General features: G+C 36.1%; 1 protein-coding gene across 7 annotated transcripts in view; it reads left to right on the top strand.

Moving 5' to 3' along the window:
* Positions 1-291: 291 nt before the first annotated feature.
* Positions 292-24,934, top strand: part of LOC110286137 (melanoma-associated antigen 1-like) — a 160,448-nt gene continuing 135,805 nt past the window's right edge. Inside the window, exons 1-8 of one of the 7 annotated variants that reach the window (XM_029473337.1) lie at positions 292-316; positions 486-586; positions 2,394-2,427; positions 2,763-2,867; positions 3,517-3,599; positions 6,190-6,337; positions 17,558-17,709; positions 18,940-19,015. The gene's annotated coding sequence lies outside the window, so the exon portion shown is untranslated. Of the gene's footprint in view, positions 317-485; positions 587-2,393; positions 2,428-2,762; positions 2,868-3,516; positions 3,600-6,189; positions 6,338-17,557; positions 17,710-18,939; positions 19,016-24,934 lie in introns of those variants that run through there. The other 6 variants (XM_029473338.1, XM_029473339.1, XM_029473340.1 and 3 more) reach the window with 6 other exon arrangements.

Below are 24,934 nucleotides of genomic sequence, written 5' to 3' on the forward strand. Positions count from 1 at the left end.
TTCAAGTTGTTGTTCCCAAACTGTCTTGAGCCAGGGTGAGTCAATCTGTTTTTACTGTGGAATGCAATTTGTACCATATTTTTTTCTGTAAATGGCTTCTTACTGAATTCTTCACTCACTTTCCATGTTACTTACCAGAGGAGAATGTATATTAGGCAGCAGAATAATAGTGATCCTCAGCAGAAACTAGACCTTGTCAGTGTTCTCTAATGTCTAATAGGACTACTGCGGGAAAAGTGTATTAATGCGAGAATGTTGCTAGGAGACGGGAGAGCCAAAAGCCCATGATGTTGTGGGGGTTCCACTGGAAATTAAGGTAATTTAAGTATGTTCTGTACCAGAAGTTGAGCCATTAAATTCTGTCCTTTGATGAGCATATGAATTTTAGCGTGCAGTGTTTAGTATGATCTAATGTCTGGGAGGATTTGGGAAGAGAATCTTGAAGCGTTACATTTCTTGCCTTTGGGCGAATCCCTTCTTCACAGCGCAGTTTATTTTCAAGAGGCTGTTGCGCTGCTGCTTTTCCCTCCCACTCCTTCAGTGCGACAGCTTCAGAGCTGATGGAGAGACAGAGAGCACGCAACTGGTAAGTAGCCGAGAAAGCTCTCCTAAAATAGTTGCTAAGGCTGTTTTTTTTTTTTTTTTTTTTAAAGCAAGTGATGCATTTTGATGGAATAGAAGAGCATAGAACTGTGTAGGAATTTGTCTAATGTATAGCACCAAGAAAATGGAATAGATTCTAATTCTGTGGTCACGTTCCTAGTTTAAGGCTTGCTTTCTAAATGGTGAATGACTTGGTAGAAGGAAATACAGACTACGCATAAATTGCAAATCTGATAAGGTATCTATCAATAGAAGATTTATTGAAGATATTAAAATGATATTTCAGCTTTATGATGTCTGAATTAGACATAATGAAATGATAGTTATGACTCAGTATTCAAGGAGTTCTCGGATCTGGTTTGTTTTCTTGGTATGTGGTGAACATACGGAAAATATTTTGCAGTGGATGATAGGCTACTGTATTCCACTTGCTTTTAATTAAGAAGATGGTGCCGTGACATGTCTGCGTAGGAAAGGAAGTGAAGAGGGCAGACTGTAATAATATTAAGACTGGTTGCTTTGTAGGAGAGATGAACGTGTATTGAATTGGGAAGATTAAAATTTGGTTGTAGGGTGAAAAATCATGAAAAAGCAGTAACAAATATTGTGACTGTGCCTTCACTTGTAAAATCCATTTGCTTTTTGCATGTCATGTTGTACAATCGATAGAATATTCTCGGTGATTTTCTTTTCTTTTCTTTTCTTTTTCTTTTTTGAAAAGGAATGTGAGAATGTAGCAGAGATTCCTATGGATACAGCATTTCTGTTTGCTTCTCAATATCCCTGAAATTGTGTGTGCTCTTTATGCTGCTTGCTGTAAGAAAACAGAAAAAGAAATGAAGTCATATAATTTTAAATGTCTTTGGAGTTCACATTGGTTTTGACAACTGACCTGAAAGGAATAATAATAATAATAATAATGATAATAGGATAGCTAGATTGGCTTTTGAGTTAGATGACAAAACTGAGATCATAGAGGAATATGAGCATGAAAAGGCTTATTAGAGTCATTGAAAATAAGCCATTCCCCAAGTTGAACATGTCTGCTGGGGGTATGTTTTGCAGGAAAGGGAACAGCGTGTTGAGGGGGGGGGGCATCAGCAAAGCACTGCGGCAAAGAGTGACTGACGCATCCAGGGACATGTGACCGTTCTCTGGTGTAGTGAAGAAAAATTTCCAGGACTCCATCTTGTATAAGAAATTCTATACATTCTAACATGCAAATAGTGCTGGAATCCTGCTGTGGTGAATAGAGAGTTAATCGTGTGTAATCTTCCATTGCTGTTTAATCTTTGCTTTTTATTGTCTTTGTTCCTAGACTTAATTCCCTGCATTCTCAGAGCTTTTTATATGTTTATTAAAACATCTTTGTAAAATGTTGGTTCTCCCTTTATTACAAAAACACAGTATTGTACAGCATTTGGGAAAATGTAAAGGTGACTATAAAGCTTATGTACAATGCCATATATAACCTTAGCCTAATTGCTATCAGTCCCTTTTCTCTGCATATACACAAAGATATGCAGAGAAATTTATAGTTAATACAAAATAAAGATCAGATGAGCCTTTATTTTGCTTTGTTCATTAATTATATATTGAAAACAATTTCTCATCTTTTAAGATATCCCACAGGAATGTGTTTAGGGAATGTGTAGTTTTATCACATGGAGTATTACTGAACTCCAAATAATGAAGGTATAAATGTGTTTTTTTTTTTTGCTATTATAAATGATTTAAGAAATCTGTTTCCATATAAATCTTTGTATGCCCTTCTGTTCTTTTCCTTCTAGGAAAAAATCAGACATGGAATTCATGGATTAACTGGTATGAATCAGTTTCAAGTTTCTTCCCTTCTTGCTTAATTTGTTTATCATATGTGATAAAGACATCATTTTCAAGTCATTATTTGATTATTTAGTTTTGTCACCTATGATACTGATTTTGGGAGCATTTTATTGCCTTTTATTTTAAAGTATCTACATCTGTCAGTTGATTTTTGTGTTTTCTTTTTTAGGGTATTTCTCCACATATATATTCACCTGTATTTTCTCTAGAAATTTAATCAATTTATTTTTTACAATTAACTCTGAAATTTATATAGAATTCATTTTAAATGTATGGTATAAAATAGGATCTAATTTTGTGTTTTTTCCAACTAGGTCACCAATTGTTTCAGCATTGCGTATTGAATAATACAACCTTCTTCCACTGCCGTGAAATGTCAACAGCTGCTCTCCCACTAGATAGGGCGTAGCTTTCCACAGGTCGGCCATTTTCTTTCTATTCAAGATGGTTACATTCCACAATAGTACTTTTACCTTCTTGCCACATCATGCAGCCTGCTAAACCATTGTGTTTATATATTTTACCTTTCAAGAATCCTAGCTGTATACAGTTTAGAACAGTAATTTTCAAATAGGATATATACATATGAACATAATATATTCATTCTTAAGGAAGTGTATATCTTATATAGAACTTAAATATATAGAACTCATATATACATATATGTATATATTTAAGAGAGTTATAAATCTTTATTTATTTATTTATCTATTTATTTTTACAAATTAGAAGTTGGGAAATCCAATGACATAGAACACTGTTCCAGGTGTTAACTGTTTTTTTGGTTTTTTTTTTTTTTTTTGATGATTCTGACATTCCAGTTGTGTGTTTAAAAGGAAGTACTGAAGGGGTTAATGCAAAATTTTTCTGTTCCTCAAGTACTCAGAGAGTTAAAGCTGTGTGAATTTGGTTCCTGGAATTCTCTAGAGGGAAATAAGAGGGAAATGTAAGAAATGCATGAGATGCAGAAATGTTTTCAATTATGTTGCTGGAAGTAATACAATCTCGGGATCTAAAGGATGGAGGGTAAGTCTCAATACATGCTACCACTGTCATTATATCTTCAAGACGTGGAAACATCGCTGTGGTCCATCTCTATTTACTGCAAGCAGAAGGGTCAAGACAGAAAACATAGAGGCTTTTAGTAGGAGGTAAGTTAAACAGTAACAGAAGTATTTGACAGTTAAAAATCACCTGCTGTTCTCTGTTTCACCCCTTACTCCATCCCAGTTCCATCCACCCTCCCACCCCCTGCCTGTTGACTTCTAACCACAGTCACTGATCTTTTCTGATTTTGGACAGAAAAAGAGGGTAAGTATCAGGCTGCTTTCTTTGCCTGCTGTTATTGCAAGGGACTCTTTTGGCTCATAGACACAGCTCCAGTCATTTCCTGACTTGCCATATTAGGCTGTGATTTGTTTATGACTGGAGTCTGGTTTCCCTGGCAACAGAAGCTCACCAGAGCATGCGCATTGGCTCATCTGCAGTGGCAGAATGCGGCTGTGGGGCCTTGGGGAGGGATCTTCCCCCCTCCCCACTCCACACCCCCGCAGTGACTGGAAGAGGTATTCTACAGACGTCAGTTTTTCTCTTCTTAAACTGCGACTGTTAACTGCAGATAAGCACAGCATTTTTTTTAAATCCTCACAATACTTCGAGATTTCTCCCTTGTTTTCACTCCTAGCACAGCCACAGTCAATAGTTTCACCAGTGATCATGACGTTTTTCCAGTTATTATGGAAAATATTCTAGGGCCCAAAGGGATCCTTATAGTGTGGCTATAGGAAACAAATGGCCTGGTTTCAAAGCTCCATCTCTTTCTTGATAGTTGTATGAAATTCCTTAGTCATCCTGTGTCTCAGCTTCCTCAGCCGTAAAATAGGAATAATAACACCACATTTAGAAAAGTGTTACATATTAACCATTAAAAAGTATTCTTTATTGTTATTTGTAGATGTCAAAAAATTATGTGGCACAGACTGGTGCCTGCACTGTACAGCCAATGCTGAACAAATTACAGACACAGGCATTTAACCCTACAGAATGCAAACACCTCACATAGCCCACAGATGACCTACAGCAGAGTGTTGCACTCTCCTGAGGCTCATTACTATATACCATAGCAAAAGAATAGCCCCTTATCACATGGACACCATCCATGACATTAGGCTCTTTTAGATTGCACACAAGTTCTCTTCAACACAGAGACTAAGCTAAAGGACATTTATTAGCAACACATGGTGCATCTTACCTCACCATGAAGACATTGGCTGTAACAGAGAAAATCTCAACACTATAGCTCATCTCCACATCACACAGACTCTATCCAGAACACACAAAAGTATATAGACTTATTTCATACAACACAGATTCTTCCCAAAGCATATAACTTCTCCTCAGAACATGTAAGTACTATTAACAGCAAACCTCTCTCCACAGCAAAACAGTTCCATTAAGATAAGTACTACTCCCTATGTCTGCTTCACCAACTGAACTCCTGACAGATGAAGTTCATGTGAAACAGACTTCCCTCACATCACACTAACCTTTGCAAGAACATGAAGCCTTACCCACAACACACATCACACACAACTCATATCATGGAAACCTTCATCACAGAAGAGACTATCCTCAGCACAGCATCACTCTATAAAATGCAGACTTCCTCCCTGAACACAGACACACAACCTAGCTCAAAGCCCTTGCCATGACAAGCAAACTCCTCCAAAACACAATCTCTGCCATCTGACAAACATCATTTCATTAGGACAGAGGCTTATTTTACACTCTACAGTCCCACTGTGCACTTTTAGCCCATGCAACACAGATTAAGCTTATGGTACAGAAGACACTACCAATGGCTCTGAGCTCTGCTTACTGTACCACATAGCAATATAGAAGTATAACCCTAAGCTCATAGATCATGCCTTGTTAAAGAGGATTTTAACTTAATACACACACGTATCCTACAACACGAGTTCATCTCATGATGAACATACAGTGCAAACATACAGTACAAACATTTGCCACATAGACAGTCATTTGCTCCACATCATTCAAATCTCTTTCCAAATTTGCAGAATTACTTAGTAAAGTATTCAAATTCCCCTTGCCACCCCAATCACAAAGGTGATCTACAATATTCACACTCACCCCACAATACAGATGTAAACTTCATGTGAGCACATCTCAGAACACAGCATTCCACTGTCACAAATGCTCAGAATTCTGTAGTAGCAATTCATTTCCTATACATCATCATCTTTAAAAAGCAACACTTCTTGCCATGGCTTTAGTCTAGGCACATGCTCCCAAACACATCTGAACCTAGTTTTTAAGTGACTCTCATATTTATCACAAAGCACACGGGCAGTTTCACTGTTGTTTATAAAACGGTATATGCCCGGTCATGTATAGACTTCTATCAGAATGCACAGAATCTCCTATTAGTATACATACTTTCCTTAAAACTCACATAAATAGTCCCAAACAGTGACATGCACTGTTTGACACAGATTAAGCTTATGGTACAGAAGACACTCCCAAGCTGCTGAGGTCACAGACTTACCCTATAATATACTCAGTCACAACACATGTGTCTTAAAATTTACAGATATACTCATGAATGCATAGATTTGTTCTATGTTGTGCAGAGTTACCTTATTACACTTTATAATACAAATAATCACCTCCTATCGTGCAGATATATAGTGTATATATTAACTCTACTTTGCATCATAGAGGGCAGACATGCTTTATCATATCATTGAGCTACAATTCTGGCCTACAGCAGAGATACAGCCTGGTTTCCATTAAGAGCAAGGCCTCTGGACCCAGGCTTCCTGGGCTTGCTTCCTGATCCCATCTTTTACTAATTGTATCGCCACAGGTAAGTATTTTTCTTTGTTCTTTAGTTTTCTCATCTGTAAAACAAAGGTGACAGTAGTAGTTACTTTGAAGAATTACCATGAATAAAATAAGAAAAGTTTAGCTATGTTTAGCATAGTACAATGTCTGCTACCTGGAAACTGTTAGATTTGTTATTTTTCATTACAACCACCTACAACCCCACCATTGCTACTGAAGCAAAAGTGCTTATTATAAGTATCTACAATCATCTAACAATAACGATTCACCCCCACAGTACAGAGATTAGCCATGGACCATTGAGAAATGCTCTACTGCATATGGACAATACTGCACAATACCTTATACCCTATAAGGCACAGACAGCACACTAAACTAGATGCTACTCACAACATAAAAATTTACAGTGGGATTAGGAAACATAGCCAGCAATGCATATGATTACTTCCTATGTATACATTGGCCTGACAAACACACAGACTATATGCATAACACCCAACTTTACCCCATATAGCAGAGATCTTCAATACAGCAAACATATACATAGCATGAACTTATAGTTATGTACTGTATGACAAAGATCACATTATATACACATACCTCTTCCAAAGTGTGTGGATTTCCCTGCTGTTCACAAATGTTTGTCTAAATTCCCACTCCTAAATTTCGAGTGTCACATTTTAATGCAGAGCCCCTTAGAAAACCACATTTACTCACTCATATTTTATGCTCAATTCATAAACAACCATATGCTTCACATCACATTACTTGCATATAAATCTAATTTACTTTAATGTATCCCCATATACATGATCATATATTATATACTACATAGATTAACTTAAAAATGTAAAAAATTGTGTGTGTATGAGTATCCTGCTTGTGTGTATGTCTGTGTAGCATGTATTTACCTGGTACCCACAGAAGCCAGATGAGAGCTTAATTAAGATTCCCTAGATCCCAAGTTAAAGACATTTGTTAGCTACCCTTCAGGTGCTAGGAATCAAATATGAGCCCTCTGCAAGACCAGCAATTGCTCTTAATCACTGTACCTTTTCTCTAGCCCCCAGGTTAGCTTTTTAAGGCCTACAAATGTCCTATCAAACATAGCTATCCTAAGCTCTGATGCTCTTAAATACACTATAACTGTATCACATGACAACAGCTACACAAAGTCACAATCTTTAAGTTTGGATTTAAACAACTAAACTCAACACAAAAGAAAGATGTGCTTAGAGTACAAAAAAAACCCATCCTGCTGTGCCCAATGTGGTGCAAAGTGAAGACAAGACTCAGCTCACATAAGCTCAAAACGGAGAGCACAAAACTTGATGCCCAAAATTTAGACCCACTCTCTAGTACAAAGCTTAAACTCAGAGCTCCAGTTACTAAGGGTGGAATCCTTAACACATCAATATTATTTTTATGATACAAGAAAATTATTTTGACCTCTCTGTTTTTTAACCTATAAATTTAGGATAATAATGATTCCTGTGTCGTGCAGCTCTTTTTTTTTGAATTAATTTTTTTATTAGGTATTTTCCTCATTTACATTTCCAATGCTATCCAAAAAGTCCCCAATACACTCCCACCCACACTCCCCTGTAGTACAGCTCTTAAGAGGAACAAATGAGCTAATGGTTATAAAGCTTTTATAACAGCACCTGGTAAAGAATTGCTATCATTTGTATTGTCGGCGTTGTTACTGTTATTATGTACACACTGGACAATAATGGTAAGATTTAACCTAAACAACAGAAACAGCCTCCTACACACACACATTCACACACACACACACACACACACACACACACACACACACACTCCTCCATAAATCACATAATCTTATCATAACTTATACTTTGTCTACTACATCTGTATTAACTATACTTAGCCTATAACATCTAGATGTACCTACCACATAGTGTCTACATAGGATTTATACTTACCACATATCACTTAGGCATACAGTGTAGAACACACACAGCAGTGCAAAAATACAGAAGTTCATCCATGTAAAAACTCATCTTGTGAGGCTCTTACACATGCCATACTATAGATGTACATATGTGCAGCCCAGAATACCACATTAACTCTTCAACTCAAATAACTCAGCTTAAACTCCTCAAAGGAATCCACAGCATATATATTTCTCCAAAACACAAAACTCACCACACACCATAAGCCTTGCTACAATGCACAGTTTAGCTTCATAAATCACAGAATTAAGGCTTGCACTACAACACACAGATTCTTCCTAGAATCCAACTACATTGTTCTAGTGAAATACTGGCTTATCTCCACAATAAAATGCATCATAAACACCAACATATTGGACAACATACATTAACTATCTCACAATGCTCATGTAGCCATTCAATACAGAGAACTATTTCAGCTCACCCAGACATTGCTTACATCATGTAAATTGACTCTTGGCTGCCAGGAAGTCAGTCCCCTGTAATCAATAGAATCTCATTACAGCATACAGATTAGCAACACAGAATAACTTCATTTTACTGTAACTTTTGTTATGGAAGTATATTCTATAAAAGACACAATGCACAGGTATGTTCTATAGTGCTCAGGTGTAATAAAGATTACAACATACCCTGGAATGACCAAATACTTACACTATACAAAGTTACACCCTAAGTATCACACGTAAGGTGTTTACTATCACCACAAAGGCTGCCTCGACAAAATGCTCTCTTACTGCTACAAAATCTTGGTTCACATCAGAAGAAACACTAACGAATATGAAAAAAAAGCAACAAGGCACAGAACACTCTACTTCAACCAGAAAATATTCCCATAACGCACAGAAACTGGACAAAGGACATAGTATCTTAACCCCTAGCACCAAGAATCATGTAAAACACAAAGACTGACCTGTCACACCCAGTTTGGCCCCCTGTCATCCTTAGTCAGTAGGCTCACTCCAGAAAACCTTGATAGGAATGTACAGGCATAACCTTTAATTATTCCTAAAAATAATGGCTGGTCTCTGAAAATATTTTCCTCACAATGCAAACACTTACAGGTACATAGAAAGTATGCATAATTCATAGGCATGTACAATTACAGATGTGCTTCACAGTACTGAATTGCTATAACACACTTAATACATGCTTCTATGCAAACAGAAACATCCCATGAGAATGAAACTCACCTCAGGAAAACTAGAGTTTTCCTCAAGTGTCCTGGATTTGCCCCATAATGTAAATAATCTCCAGACAACATCTACTAGCCCTAAAACATAGGCTCAGGATAAAAAGTACCAAGATATAGCTGGGCAGTGAGTGAGGATGTAGTTCAGTAGGTAGAATTCAGGAGGCCCTGGGCTTTCTCCACAACACTGAATAAAATTGGGTATGCCGTACCTGTCACCGCAGCACTCCAGAGATGGAGAGAAGAAGACTAGAAGTTCGAAGTCATCCCTGGCTACATAGCAAGTTCAAAACCAACCTGGAATGTGTGAGAGATTGAAAAATCAAACCAAACCAATTAAACAATAAACCACAATAATAACAACAAAAAGTACTGGGAAAAATACACATAAAGTGCTATGATGTGTAGACATGACCTCTTCAACACTCACTGTAGTGAACTGACCAGGTATCACCATGAGACATGCTGACCAATATAGGAGATTCAGAGCTGTTCTATAACATGCTTGCCATGTGTAGTCAGAACTATCAGATATTAGTCAAACACTTCCAACCAACTAGACTTGCTCTCCTTTCTCTACAAAAGCTGGGTTCATCCATGTCTAGCAGCCTAGAATTATCTTACAGAATGAGGTAATTGCTCACAGCCTAAACACTACTCACAATCTGCAAACTGACTACAAACCTCAGCCCTAGAAAAGTCTTATATTTACTACATAAGCATTCCCCTTGATTAGAAATCTTGAACAACATCCCAAAATGGCGGTCAACTAGCTTCATGTACATACACTGTGCAATATTGCCATTCTGTTTGTGAGAGATATGGATAAGTGACCCCGTGATATCAAATTTTTCCATGACACCCTGACTTATCCCCTGTCAACTAAGAAGATACCTTGCACACTGAATATAAGCCAGCAAAACTCAGGCTGCCCCCATAAACCAGACATTCATTGTTCATTCTAATCTTACAACAGAAAGTACAAATCACCCCCTCCCTAAGATAGAAAATGTTCTCATCTAACAAATGTTATTCCTAGTGCAGACAGTTATCAAACAAATAAAAAATTGACACTTTAACAAAAAAAGTTCACATCAAAATAAGCATAAAGGGTTGAAACCAAACAGAAGAATCTTACTTGAATTTAGACATCAGTACTCTGCATTACAGAAAATCACACAGGAAGATTCATGATGGTCTCACAATATATAGACACAACAACCACACATTTCTATGCCTCAAAGACATAGAATCTCTTCAAAACATATACATTCACTAAAATATATTTGGACCAAGACAGCATCCAGGCGATTACCCCAATACATAAATACTGAAGCATAGCAAAGTATCCTATATTCAAACTGCATAGACATGTTTCACCACTGGATGTGTTGCAAATTATGCAGACTCTCATGTCATCCAGACTTTAGGCAAGAATCTGTAGTTACTCTAAGTCATAAAGACAAAACAAGCACAGATGGTGAGGGTGAGAGAGATCAGTGGCCAATCATTAAGGCAGAGACCAAGAGCATGAAGTTGGTCTCTGGAACCTACACAGTGAAAGGAAAGAATGGACTCCCATAAATTGTCCTCTGATCTCCACATATATACTGTGACATGTTTGTGCCCCCTTCCACTAAAGTAAATAAATGGTTTGAAGAAATACTGAAGCAGGAGCACTCAAACATCGATGCAACATGATGGTATGCTCTCCAAACAAGCTCTTAACTTCACCACAGCCTATGTTTTAAGACACAAATAGTGAGCAACATACACAAGCCACATAACAAATAATCCATGAAACATAGAATTGCCTCATAATATCCAGGCTTACATGGTGTCATTCTGATGTATCCAACAACACTGCTTGATATACAGAAATGAATCAATATGTGGAAGCATTTATAAGATACATGTTGCAATGTGGGGTTTGCTCCACAACTTAGACTTTATATGAGGACAACACTTGGCCCAAGAAACAGAGAGACTCTGGATACCTGGCATTGAAATATAAGACAAAGATAAGCCTGACAATGTCAGACTTTCTGTATAACTTCCACAATAGCCTTTGACAACACACATGTCTTTGAAACCACTTACCATGGCCTAAGAACATACAGATATACCCATATGTCATAACACATGGATACTCTTAGAATATATATCCACTCTACATCACATGGACTTTCCCTGCAAAATACACTCATAAACAGCAAGCCATGGGTCTATAACACCAAATAAAAAGTCAACCCCTACATGCTCTTATCATATGCTTCCCAAAGTTTTACTGAACACCTGTACTCAGAAAACATAAATGTAACCCATTATGAACAGAGTATAACAAGTGGATTTTCCTTCTTTTACATACAAATTCATAAGTAACACTTATTCTGTAACACCAGACATACATTCATAGGCAATATTCAAATAATTGAGAACCTTGCAATGCTACAGAACTCTCCCTACAACATGCAGAAATGTGACACACCACTCCAATTTGCACATAATCTGGTGTATACAGTTTCTAAATGTTCTGTGTATGTCTTATGATACAGTCTCAAAATACAGATTCCTTAGAATCATATAGCATAGCATAGCATCTTAGAAACTCTTCTGAAAACATACACTATAACAGGCAGACACACAGCCTGTATTCCTGTCTTCAAACATACAGATTTGCCTTCCCCTACCTACCTTTTGGCCAGCAGTTCTAAGATATTTTACACAAAACCCACTTGATAGATGGGCATTGTGTATACAAAGGCTCTAAGTTCCTTCACCAGCACCTCAAACCAAGCCATAGCAATAGCAAACTCTAAACAGGATCAAAGGAAGTAAAAACAAAACAAATAACCCCCAGAACAAAACAAAAACAAAAAAATCAGTCTTGCCTCACAATGCATAGAGTTTACCCAAATTTCAAATTCATTCTGCAAAGTATGATGCTTCATCCCTCTACTAGTATGCAGAAACTTGTTACAAAGCAGGTACCTACTTCCTATGTATCACAACCATTAGAGTGCCAGATATATAGACACACTCACCACAGCACCAAGAAACACTATACTACATCTTGTATTGCCTGAGTATATGAATACTGTAATGTGTAAACTCTTTCAGAACTACTGCCCTATCTATCCAGTAACAAAACCAACTTAATAGTCCACACACAAGTTTCATTACATGAGACTACCAGCATATAGTGCCATCATAACACAACGTTATCTCAAAGAGGATGCATGAGAGGAGCATGCTGGGGGAGTTGGAGAGAAGAAGCGGGGTCATATATGAGTGTATTTCACTGTATGTATGTATAAAATAATACTTAAAAATAAATTAAAAATAGTCCTACCTCCAAGTGTAGAGATTTGCACTAGAATGCACCTGATATTCAGGTATATTTGCCTTAAAAGACAATCATGATTCAGAGTACTATAAAAACACCTTATAAGATCTGCAGTGAACCTACGATGTCTATCTAAACTTATCCCTTGACACTTAAACATTACCTATAAATCACGGGTAAGTTATACAACAAAAAATCTCTGTATAACAAACAAATATACTCTATAACATATAGTTACCCTACTAGCCCCAAACATATAGCCTATCTACAATTTGTCTTGGCACACAAAGCAGACATATATCACAATGTATAGACTAGCTCTATAATACATAGATGTAGAAATATGATAACCAGACATAGCCTATGACAGAAAAACATTCTGATAAACAAAATTGAATTCACATGTACAGAGTTTCCTAAAAATAAATGTAATTACTCTGTAATATAAATGCTTTATAAGGAGAAGGTATGTTTATCCACACAGAACTGCTGTAGGCCTCAGACTTGGCCCATAGAATAAATACCTATGGCATGTTCTACGAACGACTCACCAGCCATACCCTTTACACACAGTCTTACCCTACAAACACTCTTGCTTCATCTGGGCAGATTCTGTAGTATATATGCTTCCTCCCAGCACTACCCTGGCAAACTTTCCAAACAAAAGATGCATTTTACAATGTACAAAATACTTTCAAAGTTCATGGACACACCCCACAGTAACACAGTTGTCATATTTTCAGAGCTTCTTCTGTATCTAGACTCACTCAGAAACGCCCAGAACCAAATCACAGCCCATATCAAATTGTCTGAAAATGCAGACTTCCACAACACTCATACTCAAAAATGCAAAATTTCCTTACAGCTTTACATCATGCTACATCAGTATGTGATCTGAAATCTACAGGATATGCATAAAAAGGATCCTAATATACAAGTAGAAAGACATACTCACTACAATGGACAGACATCAAATCATACAAACTCAATCAGCTAATACATAACAAAAAGGCTCACAATTCAAGACACATTCAACTTCATAATGACACAAAAAATTGTGTCTTAATTTCAGCTGAACTTACACTACATAACAAGGACCTATCACACCCCACACTTATACTTATTCAGCCAATTCTTTAGAATCTTAACAAGCTTCATACCATATCTATAATTAATCTATATATTGTGGACTTGCATTATGATATGCAGAACTGGAATAGACCACAACCACTAGCAGTGTTATACTATGTGCAGGAGGACCCACAGTTGAGGTACTTCATCTCTATTAAAACATAGAAGAGTTTTACATAATGCAAACATAGTTAAAGTACAACGCTTAGCTTTTTCTTCTAACAAAATTTTTGGAGTCAGTGTATAAACTCCAAAATTTGGATCTGCCCTGCAACATGAGGACATGTTCTAGAGTCAGTAAACATCACTGCCAATTACTTGAGCAAAGTCATGAAAGCTATGGCTGCATTCAAAATACATTAATCTTACACCAAATGCACAATACTCATAATACACAATTCATAGAGCCAGCCTGCAATCTATTGTGTTACCTCAGCTGGCTGCACTTGCCCCCTTTAAGTAACTTCACACTTCACACACATACCTCATTAGACTAGCACAACAAATTCCCTCAGAGAGTCTACAACTTAACTATCTTTTCAAATGACATCATTATTATTTAGAACATTTAGAACCATCCTTCTATCAGGAAGCTACCCCATAACATGAGTATTTGTTACTGCAAACTCTAAAATACAAAGGGACTGCCTTTACAACAGAATTATTTCCTTTACCACACCCAGACTCACATCACCTTATCAGACTTGCCTAACCATACATAGAGATACACTGATCAGTCCAGAAATTAACCTCGCTATGTGCAGCCTAGTTCTACAGTTGTCTTAGACTCACGCACTAGGCACATAGAATGATAGAGAAACAGAAAGCAGTGCATAGAGACATGTAATCCACAGCATCCATTTAACATCATATAGTAACTTGTCCCACATTTGGCATACTCAGATTCAATTCCCTAGACAAAACTACTTATACTACACTGAAACTATAAAAATGTCTAATTCTTTATATGTTAGTATTCATATGCTTCCAGTCACACAAACACAGAGGCATACTTGTGATCAAATGTATAAACATGCTCATGTCTCGTATACAAAAAGTTCTGTTCATCAGTGGCGCACACCTTTGATCCCAGGACTTGGGAGGCAGAGGCAGGCGGATTTCTGAGTTCGAGGCCAGCCTGGTCTACAGAGTGAGTTCCAGGACAGCCAGGGCTACACAGAGAAACCCTGTCTGGAAAAACCAAAACAAAAAAACCAAAACAAAAAACATGTAAACATATAAATGTACACAAGTCATGACATGTGAGTATGCATATATCAATAAGACAAAAATAGATTAATGAAGAGATTTATATATGCATAGTAATTTATTAATGAGAGCTTTATTAACAGTTACATTAATCAAAGATACATAGATATGTATACATACATCTATGAAAATGTAATTATGTAAATAGACATACAGACACAGATACAAGGTTGCTTACAAAAATGGATGTAGACTAACACTTATATTTTTAAAGCAACTCATTCAGATTAATAAGAATATGCTAAAGTACATGGATGTCCAGAAACAGATTCATAGAAACCCAGGCATGTATAGAGAACCAGAGTTGTACACACCCATATCCACATATAGAAATGGCACAAAAGTGTGTACAGAAACAGAAGTGTATAAGCAGTCTTAAATGTGGGGAGTACAGTGAACCAGTTTACAACTCCATAGTGATCCATAAACATAAACCTATACAAGCACAGAGATATACAGATACACTCAGAAGCATCTGCATCTATTAAGTTTGTGTTCATAGACATAGAAAATGTGCAACCATATTGAAAGTATACAGCATGCCTTCAAAGATATACACTTACTCACTTTTGTAGTCATATGTATAGTGCAAACATTGATGGTCATTTTTTTACCATAGGGGCAGATACAAAATAAATCCGTGGAACAAGATATTCATTCTATAAGTGTCTATAATTCCCATACATACTAAGTTTTCACATCTTAGATGCTTACCTAGAGACATAAATATTGACATATATATGCATGGATCCAGTCTTTGTTATATAAATGCATAATTTGCATGACAATGTGTCTACATAGGTGTTCAGATATTCACATGGACATATATGTACATAAATATATAAATAAATAAATACTGGAGCATACATGTAACAAGTTAGTAGATATAAGTGAAGAGAATTACTGGCAAGAAAGTAAAAGTACACTTATGCATACATATCCAGTGTATACACAGATGAAAGGACACAGGGAGGTTCACACATATGAACATAGGTAGTCAGCAAAGCATGTCCACACAGATAACAAGGCCTACATTATATGGTTATATACATGAAGACATAGATATCAGGAATGCAGATGCAATTCTATAGGCTTTTGTACCAGCTTGGATGGAGATACACTGAGAATCTTATAAACATGTGCACACAGCACTTTACAAATGCACTTATTTATATAGACAAAATTAAAAGTGCAGATATGCAGTGATACCATATATTCTTAAACACAGAAGATATATACATATATATTTAAAAGTAAGAAAATACACAAAACATATTTACAACTATGTGCAGATTTGTAACTGCAGACATGTACAGATACTTCCTTTCTTGTTAACATCTGCACGTGTTGCTGCATATACACATACTCATACTCTATCACAGTGCTCTACACATGGTCTCCTAAGCTTTTAATGGTATACAAATTTTATGCATACGTCAAACAAATCAATGCTCACATAAAAATATATATCACCAAATGGGAGTATGGATGCATGCAGGACTTCATGCTACAAATAGAAGCAGAACTGCATATACACAGACACATGTAGAGTTACATTGTTAAAACAGACTTTGAATCACCTATATACATACAAACTTTGGAAACACACTCATGTGTTTTAATGTGTCATTGTGTTTTTACCTCCTTCTTTCTTTAAGAGCAACAAGTATCAATCCCACTTAGCTGATTATACCATATGAATGTAGGTGTGGAAATTACCAGAAACATTTCTAAGCATCTTTTGGACAGATGAATTGCACACACACTTACCTATTTACAGAGTCATAGATATAATTCATATGGAAGCATAGAAATAAATAAACGTGTATCGCCAAATAAAGAAAAATACATACATAAGCATATCTACCCACCATTGAAATATTGTACTCCAATACTTAAATACTAGCCTTTAAAATTTAATACAAAATTAATTCTACATTTTCCTCCAAGTTCTAGTACTTACTGGCTCAGTGATGTGAGGCCATTTTTTTCTGCCTTATTACCTGCGACATAGGCGTAACCATAGCACTTTCAGGATTCTTGGAGAGTTTGTGTAATGGGATGGTTAGCCCTGTGCTTGGAATATTGTGCAGGTAGATGGCACTGATGTTGTGTGTGTGTGTGTGTGTGTATGTGTTTGATATAAACTGTTTAGTTAGATAGGATTAGATTTTTACAACTATTTTGTAATGGATTATTGATAAATTTTATATTTGTAGATGAACCAATAAAGACTAATCTATTAATAAAAATAGAGTATGATCACAAACAAGGTCATTTCTTAAATTCTCAGATATTGTAAGAATTTGCTTTTATTCTTGGCAGAAAGAAAGGCTCCAGATTTATGTTTCCTGGTATTGCTGCTATTGGTATTACTGTCATTATTACTATTATCACCATCATCATCATCATTACTATTATTATTATTATTATTATTTTACAATTGAACTACATTGGTGAATATTTAATGTCCATCTGTGAGTATTCTTTTTAAAAATTCTTCTCTCATATATTACATCCTGATCACAGTTTCCCCTCCTCCCTCTTTTCACAGTCCCCCCCATTCACCTCCCTTCTCCCCCAGATCCACTCTTCCTCCATTTCTCTTAGAGAAGGGCAGGCCTCCCAAGGATATCAATCAAACATGGCATATCATTTTGCAATAAGATTAGGGACATTCCCTCATATCAAGACTGGATAAGGCAATCCAGTAGGAGAAAAACGGTTTCTCCTTTAAAAGCAGGTGAAAGAGTCAGAGTTAGCCCCAGTTCTTACTGTTAGGACTCCCAAAAGAACACCAATTTATACAACCATAACATATATTCAGAGGACCTAGGAGGATCTAGGTCAGACCCATATAGGCTCCCTGGTTGTCACTTTAGCCTCTGTGAGCTTCTATGATCTCTGGTTAGTTAATTCTGTGGGTTTTCTTGTGGTCTTCTTGACCCCTCTGACTCCTATAAATCTTCCTCCCTCTTTTATAGAGGATTCCCTGAGCTGCACCTAATGTTTGGCTGTGGGTCTCTGCATCTGTTTCCATCATCCTCTCTGATGATGATGATGATGCTAGGATCCTATTTACAAGTATAGCAGGGTACCATTAGGAACCATTTAATTGACATTTTGTGGTCATGTTTGATTTTATCCTAGGTCTGTACCCTAGGGTATCCTAGGATACCCAGTCTCTGGTACCTGGCCCTATAAGCAATGCCAGGCATGGGTTCCCTTTTGTGGCCTGGGTTCCGTTTTGTGGCCTGGGTCTCAGTTTATACCAGTCATTGGTTGGCCACTCCTACAATTTCGATGTCACCAATTTTACCTCAGCATATCTTGCAGACAGAAAAAAAATGTAGGTTGTAATTTTTGTGGCTGTGTTGTCCCAATCTCTCCACTTGCCTGGTTACAGGTGATGGCTGGTTCAGGCTCCATATCCTGATTGCTAGGAATCTTTGAATCACCCTTGTAGATTCCTAGGTGTTTCCAATGTCCCAGGTTTCTACCTCCCTTTCCCAGGGAGATTCATGTGTTCCCCCCTTGAGCCCTCCTTGTTACTTAGCCTCTTTGGGTCTGTGGATTATGGTATGTCTATCTTTTACTTTATAGCCAATGTTCACTTATAAGTGAGTACAATATTTGTCTTTCTGGGTCTGGGTTACCTCACTCAAAATGATTTATTTTTCTATTTTTCTCCCCCTATGGGACCTGAGACTGAAATAGCTACAGTGCAAGACGGAGAGAGGCCTTCATGCATGGTGTGCATTTGCCACCTAGTGACCACACTGAGTAAGTACAGTATTTATGCATCACCACAATTGATGCCACTGCTTAACCATCTGAAAAGCTGTATGCGTAAGTTAGAATACATTACATTATAGTGCTTTCTGCTATATGCTGACATGCAAATAGTAATAAAAAATTGTAACTTTTCATACAAAAATAGCCCCATTTCTTTCTATCTGGATTTTCCTGAGACTATTATCTACCAGTTGTCTTTATACCATACTAATAATTTGTCACTTAACAGCACAAGTTAGACATTACTGCACAGTTGTCTTCAAGTTAGCATCTGAAGTTTATCATGAATTTCAATATGCACAAAGCTGTCATTACTATATTGTGAATATGTGGATATTTATACTTGAAAGCAAGGTAATCACTTTTAAAAAAATTCAACAAAAATTCTAACTTGATGTTTTAAAAGAAAAAAATAACAAATAAGTTATTTGACAGACAGAAAATTCACTTAATTTTCTGCCTCCTTGAAAAAACCAATTCACTGTATTTCTGCCACATAACTCATTCTAATGTAACAGTTTATGTTTAAATGCCTTTAATTGGTCACTCTACCATACAACTGTACAGAAAATATTTGGGAATGGAAATAAACTGTCTTGTGAGTCTATGCCTCTAAATATTAAGATTTTTATTATTAAATTGTTTGTGCTGAATGTTTGGTCTGAAGAGAATAAAATATTACGTGTTGGTAAATAATGAGTAGAAATGAAAAGTGGAATTGTCTATAAGTGTCTCTCTTAAGTGAACATGAGTGTAATTTCTTCTGATTCGTTCATAGCTCTGAGGATGACTAGTATCTCTAATGCCCCGCCCTCATTTTCTTCATTCCTTTGGGGACCAAACCCACAGCTTTGCACATACTAGGTGCCTTGCCACTGAGCTACATCGCTAGCCCTTAATTTTAAATTTACAGATATGAGAACACAGGTAACATTGTTCATGTAAATGATTAAAAAGGAATCGAATGAGTATCTAAGTCACAAGTCAAAAACCACACAGTGACTTATTAGCAAAACCATTTCTTAGTCTGAAGTGGTGGTGCGTGCCTGTAGTTCCAGTACTTAGAAAAAGAGTATTTTACAGGAAGAGGAAGAGGAAGCAGGAGTGTTTTAAGTTTCAGGCTAATGCCAGCTATGTAGTGAGATCCTCCTCAAAAAATGACTTTTCAGATGTGATTGTATAAAGAAGACTACTAGAAAAGAGGAGGGGGATCAACAGAAGTGACAGGGTGAGAGGACAATGGGTAAATATGGTCAAAACACATTACATTTATGTGTCCATAAAACACATTGTGTATGTACTAATGAAAAATAGGAGACAAAACCAAAAAATTATTAAACTGAAAATGTTTTTCAATGATTTAAAAAATTAGTACATTTAAAATACATAATAGATTCTCTAATTTCATGAAAACAAGGGACCCCATGATTTACGAAAGGTTGTATTGGAGCAGTTGATTTTTTTTCAATTTCTAGGAAGCTTACCAAAATGAAGCTTTACCAATATTTACCAAATGGCTAATAGATTCATTATACTTTTATTTTTGGGGGGCATTTATTTTTGCTCCCTTTGTGTATAATAATTAGAAGAATAAAAATGCATAGATCAATATGTGCTTCCCAAAGCAATAATTTTAATAAACTGCTTAGAAATTATTATATACTTTAAATATAAAAACTTGAAACTATAGATTTGAATTAATTTTATACAAAATATTCAATTATAATTTAATTGGGAAGTGCACAGTTCATGTCAAGATAATCAGCAAAATCAGATTAACTTTTAAGAATATCAGACTTAATTTTTAATAAACAATATTAATATATGTTTTAGAAGTTATCAAGACCACCGAAATTAAGGAATACTTACTGATAGATAACAAATTAAATTAAGATAATAGTGATGTATTTTATCCACATAGAAATTATTCTAGTTCTGGCATGCAATTTTAAATTAAGCCATGTAATATATAACTGAGATTATGAGAGATGAATCTGTGACTCTGATCTCATGTATAGTTTCCTTTGGTAAATATGTAAGTATTTGCTTTTATAACATTGATGCCGAGTTTATGGGAATCTTTGATTGTACTTAGTGTTTCTTTAATCCATGAACTTTGTTGACTATGGAATTAAACTTTTCAACTACATTTTATTATATAGAAGGTTATCTGTTGTTAAAACTAATTAGCATTTTAAGTTTATAATGTAATGTAGGTAATAAGGTAATTTTAAGGTGAAATGAGAATTGATTTTAATTGGAAAAAATATTACATAATATAATTAGATACGTTTTTAACTAAATTAACTGAAAAAATTCTATGCATACATTTTTCCAGCATACAGTTTTTAGTGTTGGAGAATGAATATTCAGTTTCAGTTAAAAGAATGCACTAGTGATAGATATTGCTGTTCATTAGGTTTATTGCTTTTTCGTGAAAATGGTTATTAATATTGGTGAGAGCTAGAAAAATAATGATTAATTTTAGTGTTTTGGGTGTAATTGTTCTCATGTGGGTCATTTTGGGAGAGAATACATCTGAAGGTTGAATACCTGAAAGTTGATGCTCTGATATCATCCCTGCTCATGAAGTGCTTGAGAAGAAGTCATTCTTCAGTAGAGAGATTTGGACATCACCACTCTAGACTCCACATGCTTGATCTAGAACAATATGTTATTGTCAGTTTTTTGAACTAATTGGTTTACAAGGCTGGAACTAACTGCCATGTTCAAATTTCTGAAAATAATTTTATGGTTGATCAAATATCCTGGAGTGGAATAATTTTATTTGGTTGATTAAATACATACATTGATTAGGCTGACCTAGGCTAGTATAGGAGCTATAATGAAATATGTGGGCACTGATGCTTGAAGCACAGCTGGCTAGCATGACAATATAGACACTAAGCACAGTGATCGTCTCCTATGTTGAGCAAAATAAATACAATGGAAGTTAATTTCTTTTGATTTTTAAACCTTTTCAAGTGTTACTTGAAATTTTTTGTTTAAATGGGTGATTCATATTACATGCATTATGTAATAGCATGCATATTGATTTAGAACACTTAACCTTCAAACTGTTATTGTAGAAAAATAGGTTCATAGCCTATTCATGTGTAGTTGCATATTACTATTCTGATGGATGGTACCAGTACCTTTTCCTAGTCTTTGTATTTTCTTCTTAGGACTTTTTAGTTGTAAGTAGGTAAAAGTAAAAACAAACAAACAATGAAAAACAAAAACAAAAACAACCTCAAATGACAATAGTTCATAAAGAGTAATTTGAAAAATAATCATTTATTGGTACCTAGAGATTATTTTACTATGAAACTGAGAAGGCTTCTCAGTGGTTGAGTTATTTTGAAGCTTTCAGAGTTTTACCATACTTTTAAAAATCCAGTATAATAAAGATGCAATGCTAAGTAAGAATAAATCCACTTGTAGAAAACTGTCGTAAAAGGATTTATCCATAGATGTTTAATTTTATGACTGCTGAAATAGCTTTATTAACACTTACATAGGGGACTGTCTTTCATATAAGTCCTAACATCACCACAGAAATCACTGATTTTGCAAATATATGTATATATACACACAGTGATAATTTTCAGTCATCTGTGTCTTTGCCCAGTGTCAGTATGCTTCTGTAACTCCCCAAAACACAGTTCTCCAATGCATAGTAAGGGGCATGTAGGAAGGAATAATTAAGTGTTTACCTTAAATGTATTTACAGACTTGAGTGTTTGTAAAATCAAATTATGAGCTCTGCTGCTTCCATCTTAATTATCTCCTATTATATAGTGTCAATATGAACTAGAAATGCAATAATAAATAAAGTAACATCCTAAAAGAGAATGCTATTGGATAGCAAGTATATTCTGATTTCATAGGTATAGAAACATGAACAAAAATAACATCTTACCAATTCATTTGTCAGGGAAAAAGAATCATGTAGTACAGGAAGCCAAACTTGAAAGTCAAACGTATTAGCATTGGAGTTTGGACAGCCGTGAGAATGGCTGCAGTGTGAACGTGGTAGTTAGGAAAACCCAATTTGTAGTTCTTACTTAAATGTCACCCTAGGTTTCTTAAGTAACATAGTGTACATTTGTTATTTGACACTTTGTCTAGCATTTTGTTATTGAGTCCCTAATTTAGAAGAGAAATGGCTCAGCAACAGTTGAGGTGGTTAGAGCCATGGTTGGAGGCAGACTGCATCTCACCAGACTGAAAACTTTTAGAATGTTTGCAGTAAGAACCGCTTAGCACAGTTTTGTGTGAGTTGGTGTCCTTAGTGGCTGTGTTTATTTTTCATAAATGGGCTGACAGTGGGCCCTTTTCCTGATCATGGCTTAAGTTTAGTTTCAGCATCAGTGAATTATTTTGTGACAACAGGGCCTAAGAGAGGAAAGAATTGAGATAGAGCTGCTCTCTTTGTGTTATTTTATGTAATTAGAGGTCAGCACGATGGATCAGAACTGGACAAGAAATAGACTATTCTCAAGAATCAGTAATCTAGAAACAAGAGTTGTCATCAAGGACTCGTGAAATATTTCTGATATGAATGGTACTCATGATGACATAAGAGATCTATAGCCAGCAACACATCCAAAGAATTTTGTTAAATGAGATAATCGAAAGAACAGTTAAATGTTACACTAAAACTTGAGAATTTTTAAAATAAAAAAGTTGCTTAAAATATAATTATGTTGTTTCTTTCTTCCCTTTTCTCTCTCTAACCTTCTCATACACCTTCCAACACTCTCAGATTTCTTTGTAATTTGCACACACAGAGTGAGACAGAGAGAAATAGAGAGACAGAGACAGAGACAGAGATGCTCAGTTCATATCACTTCTTTTGGGTGAGAGGAAAGGAGTATGTCAGCTTACAGTGTCACATCATGCATCATGGTCCATCACTGAGGGAAGTCATGGCGGGAACTCAGCTAGTGCAACATCTTAGAGGTAGAAACTGATGCTGTAGCTGTGGATGAACGTTACTAACTTACTTATTTCTCATGAGTTGCCCAGTCTTCTTTCTTTTCAAAAATTGTTTGTTTTCCAGATTATAAACCAATTCCATTATTTCTACCTTCTCTTCCTCCCCTCTAGGCCCTCCCATGAACCCTTCCTTGCTCTTTTTCAAATTCTTGTCCTTTTTCATTAATTGTTTTTACATGCATATTTGTGTATGTAGATACATATATATTCCTAAATATAACCTTCTCAGTCTGTATAATATTACTTGTATACATGTTTTCAGGGTTGACTACTTGGTATTGGATGACCAATTGGTATGCTCTTCCCTGGGAAGTACCACCTCTCCCATTCCTAGCACTCTTTAGTTGCCTGTAGTTCTCTGTGTAAGGCTGAGGCCTTTGAGGTTTTCCCTTCTACATTAGCGTGTGTATTGATGCTATTCTTGTTTGGCTCATGTTTTGGTAGTACTATTGGTGAGACTCTGTGGTTGTAGTTTCTGATACAAGGAATCACAATCTCACAGAAAACTCTCTGATCTTCTGGCTATTACAATTTCTTCATCCAGTCTTCCCCAATCTTCCCTGAGCCTTAGGTACAGGAGTTGTTTTGTAGATGCATCCATTGGGAGTGGCCTCCACAACTCTGCACTTTGACTGGGGTTGTAGTTTTCTGTGATGGTCTCCATCTTCCATAAAAAGAAGTTTCCTTGGTGAGGAGGCAAGGCTTATGATCATCTGTGAGAGCAAGGCAAATATTTAGAGTGAAGTTAGAGTAAAGTAATGGTTGTAGGTTCTCCTCCAAGATTGATCCTGGGTGATTGGCTAGGTGTCTAGTATTAGATATGATTTATCTCTTGTTCAATAGGTCTTAAGTCCAATTAGAGAGCTGTTGGCTACTGTCAAGGTATGTGAGTCACTACTGCACCTT

This window comes from Mus caroli, chromosome X (genome assembly GCF_900094665.2).
Source record: "Mus caroli chromosome X, CAROLI_EIJ_v1.1, whole genome shotgun sequence".
Lineage (NCBI taxonomy): Eukaryota > Metazoa > Chordata > Mammalia > Rodentia > Muridae > Mus > Mus caroli.